The sequence below is a fragment of the Schistocerca gregaria genome, chromosome 6 (assembly GCF_023897955.1).
Source record: "Schistocerca gregaria isolate iqSchGreg1 chromosome 6, iqSchGreg1.2, whole genome shotgun sequence".
NCBI classification, from domain to species: Eukaryota; Metazoa; Arthropoda; class Insecta; order Orthoptera; family Acrididae; genus Schistocerca; species Schistocerca gregaria.
This window is the reverse complement of record NC_064925.1, coordinates 223,400,018-223,404,397: the sequence shown is the minus strand read 5'-3', so window position 1 is coordinate 223,404,397 and position 4,380 is coordinate 223,400,018. Positions and strand designations below refer to the sequence as shown.

Genomic DNA, 4,380 nt, shown 5'->3' with positions numbered 1-4,380 from the left:
TTCTGTTGGCAAAACTTGGTTTTGTAACCTTTCCAACAATATGAACGAGTTAAAAAAATAAAATCTTCTACCGCACCTTTTGCAAGGTGCAGGCTTTTTTCCTAACAGTTTGACTGGACTATTAGCAGTTAAGTCCTATAAGATTTCACACACATTTGAATATTTTTGAGTTTGCAGGTATCAAAATATGTGACTTAATTTTTCGTACCTCTTATCTGCATTTACACAAGCTTATGTGTTAGATTGCCGAGGCTGCGTAGATATTAGTGTATGACATAAATTTTAACATGATACGACAATTCGTACTGAGGAAAAGGGATCTTACATTATATTACCAAAAATAGCAAAATTACTTTGTTTCGTTTGATATAATTATTGATCAACCATTTTCGGGGTTTCTTCCTTCTATTCTACTGTGAAACCTTGCTTCTTTCCTAATTTCATTATTCTAGGTCAATGGGTAGCACCCTACAGATTGTGGTGAGTGAGTTTGCTACTGTCAAAATATCTTTTGATTACATTGACTAAGAACCTTTAATGTTTCACATCACCAAGAGAACGTATACCTTAATATGCGACAGAAAGTTCGTAAGAAGAAGGGTTCTTAACAAACGGACACAAAGACTGACACACGGACAAAATACCCATCATGTAAGGGTTTCGCTTTTACGAATTGACGTACAGAACCGTAGAAAAGAACGGGGTTTCTCTTCATGAACAAGAACATTAAATTATCCCATTCTGTTTCTTCTACTCGTTGCCATATATCGTGTAGGCACCAAGTACATCTGCGAAACCCATCCGGTTATATGTCACTACGAATTATAAATGTATTAGATTAATTTAAGCAAAACTTTATGTTCAGTTTAGGTGCTTAGATGACCAATGAGCAATTTTTACATGAAGTTTTAAGCGTAAAAACATTTAGTCGCACTGCAAAACTACTAGACATCAGTATAACACCTATAGTCCGTGTTGCGACCGTTTCTGTTGTTAACCAACAAAATAGGCTATATAATGACACAGCTATTTAACCTCGCTGTATAGCAGGCTCCTAAATTTTTTATTTATTTTATGTTTTAGAACATTCGTATACATGAAGAGTTGCACTATTCGCCGGAATATAGTGATGTTACAACCAGTGATCACGATTTGTCGGGGGTCTATTCGTTAGCTAGAGGGTCATGTTTTCCTTCTTCAAAAATGTCAGTGACGCTGACTAGGTAGCAGTTTAGTATTTAGTTATGTGTTTTCCGCAGAACGATGTCTCACGCAAAAGTCGGTACTTAGAGACAGCATAACAAGTAAAAAGACTCGCTGCAGACGCATCAACGAATAGGACATGTCCCCATGGCCGTCTGGCCATGCTGGGCTTGTTGTCGCCACGGAAGGTACGGAATCCAGTTAATTTTGGCCCGCTGCATATGATTCTGTTCATCGTACATGAAAACTTGTCGATGGCAGGTTACATTCGTGGCCTGAAGCTGACAGCTTGTGGTGTCGAAACTGGTAACATGTGTTAAAAAGAATAAACGACGTAGGATTCAAATACAGCCGCTGGTTTTGTTGTTATTATTCAAGTACTACGTGTCCGGCTGCAGTTCTACTTCCCTTGATGGATCACCAGAGATGTCTCCGTGTGTTTTCTTAGGCCACGGCAGCCGGAAAGTCCGAGCGCTTAGCCGCCCAGTCCAATCTCCACGTATGCAACGACCACTTGTAACCGTCGCTTACTATAGCAGTAGCATGTTAACAAAGATCCGGATACGTGCTAATTGAACAGTTGTCCAGAACTTTATATCAGGTTACAGACAATTGTACTTCGAAATGAAACTATCATTGTGCAATTACTGAAATGCCAAATGTTATAAATGTTAGCGACAGTATGAAATATTTATCATTTGTAAGGATCAATATTCTTGTTAAGTATTTCCCATGCTCATGATTTACTTATAATTTGTGTGTGTGTGTGTGTGTGTGCGTGTGTGTGTTTGTGCTTTATGCTATATGCTTTACCTTGTCCTCAGGTAATCTACACCTGCTACAGTACACCACGTAGTTAGTTACATGTTCCATAGATAATTTAAATTATTATTTTATCGAAATTACGTGGAACGAGTGAGTTTACATGATATGTATTACCGTTAACGCTAATCTAGCATGATTAATGGTAACGTTAGTGAAAAGTATTATATGTTTTTGGGCAAATGATAAAAACTTTTGTTGCTGCATGTTGGAGTTCATTCTGAGCCACTGACAGCTATAATGATGCATAGCACTCCGTCATCAGGCCACAAGTGGCCCATCGGGACCATCCGATCGCCGTATCATCCTCAGATAAGGATGCGGAATTGTGGGGGGGGGGGGGGGGGGGGGCGTGTGATCAGCACACCGCTCTCCCGGCCGTTATGATGGTTTTCTTTGACCGGAGCCGCTACTATTCGGTCGAGTAGCTCCTCAATTGGCATTACTGAATGCACCCCGAAAAATGACAACAGCACATGGCGGCCTGGATGGTCACCCATCCAAGTGCCGGCCACGCCCGACAGCGCTTAATTTCGGTGATCTGACGGGAACCCGTGTATCCACTGCGGCAAGGCTGTTGCCATAATAATGCATAAGAAAGGTAATTTTATCTTCTAGTTTTGTAGCATTTTAACTATTAAGATACATTCGCTGACTCTTTGGAGAAGTACCTGTATTTGTATCCCAGACAAGCGGTTGTACGAAAAACAAAAGTATCTGAACTTAATTGTTTGAGAAGCTCAATGACATGATTCATCCACTTCATGTTTTCATCAATATGTACACAATAAAATTTGGAGCATTCAACCCTGATAACTGATTCCTGTTCATGTACTACTTCAGTTGCTGGTATGACACTATTTAATGTTCAGAACTGAGTGGAGCGTATTCCCTCAAAACTCAGGAAATCCATTTCTAGAGAACCTCTTAGCAATGCCATGGCGAAGATCAACGCCAGTGCATAAATGTGGCAGCAGCCTTCTTTTTAACGAAGTAGTTGTGAAAGTGAAGCGGCAAAGACTGTCACATCGAACGATGTACTATTTATCAGCAACATGTCTATGAAGTTCGTATGAAGTTTCCATTTTTCTTTTTTCAGTTACGTGTGACAATTTTTAAAAAGCATGGCAACCACTAGTTTGCCTATCGACTTTACAACAACTTCAGTGGAAGGAAGCCTGCTGCACCTTTGGAACGGCGTGCAACTTCACCATGGCAACCAGTGGATCCAAATGGTTCACTAAAAGGCTTGAGAGGGCAACCCATGTACTGTCAAAACGAAGTTCATTTATCCTACATGTTTAAATATTTATAACGCTTCCTAATTGACAAAAGCTGAAAAATAGGCTAAGTTTAGTGTATGTTTACTTTTATTTCTTGATAATGTTCTTTTAACTAAGAAATTTTAATTTGTTATTCGACTTATGACCAATTGGTTAGTAATGACATCATTCCGTCAGAAGTGGGCGGAGCCTCCATTATATACAGGGTGGTCCATTGATAGTGACCGGGCCAAATATCTCACGAAATAAGCTGATTTCCTACGTAATGTTCTACCGATGTTACTACAAGATGTTTCACTGCATGACGATGTACTTCCAACATGATGGATGTCCGGCACATTGCTTGCGTGCGGTTGAAGCGGTATTAAACAGCATATTTCATGACAGGTGGATTGGTCGTCGAAGCACCATACCATGGCCCGCACGTTCACCGGATCTGACGTCCCCGGATACCTTTCTGTGGGGAAAGTTGAAGGATATTTGCTGTCATGATCCACCGACAACGCCTGACAACATGCGTTAGCGCGTACATTACGGAAGGCGAACTACTCGCTGTTGAGAGGAATGCCCTTACACGTATTTCCAAATGCATTGAGGTTGACGGACATCACTTTGAGCATTTATTGCATTAATGTGGTATTTACAGGTAATCACGCTGTAACAGCAAGCGTTCTCAGGAATGATAAGTTCACAAAGGTACATGTATCACATTGGAACAACTGAAATAAAATTTTCAAACGTACCTACGTCCTGTATTTTAATTTAAAAAACCTACCTGTTACCAACTGTTCGTCTAAAATTGTGAGCCATAAGTGACTATTACAGTGGTCCAGCTAAAACAGTCATATTTCTTTACGTACTACACGAAAATGTTATAAAAAAATTGGGATTCCTATAAAAAAAACCGCAGCTGATATACGTTTGACCTATGGCAGCGCAATTTAGTGGGCCAACCTTAACGCCATCTGGTTTCCCCCTTCAAGCTAGACAAGTTTCGTTCTTCGTAGTTTTTTTCGTTTGAGGCTTATTTCGTGAGATATTTGGCCCTGTCACAATCAATGGACCACCCTGT

General features: G+C 40.2%; 1 pseudogene; it reads right to left on the bottom strand.

The window, feature by feature from the left end:
• Positions 1-2,489: 2,489 nt before the first annotated feature.
• LOC126279204 (5S ribosomal RNA) lies at positions 2,490-2,607 on the bottom strand (annotated as a pseudogene).
• Between the last annotated feature and the right edge of the window lie 1,773 nt (positions 2,608-4,380).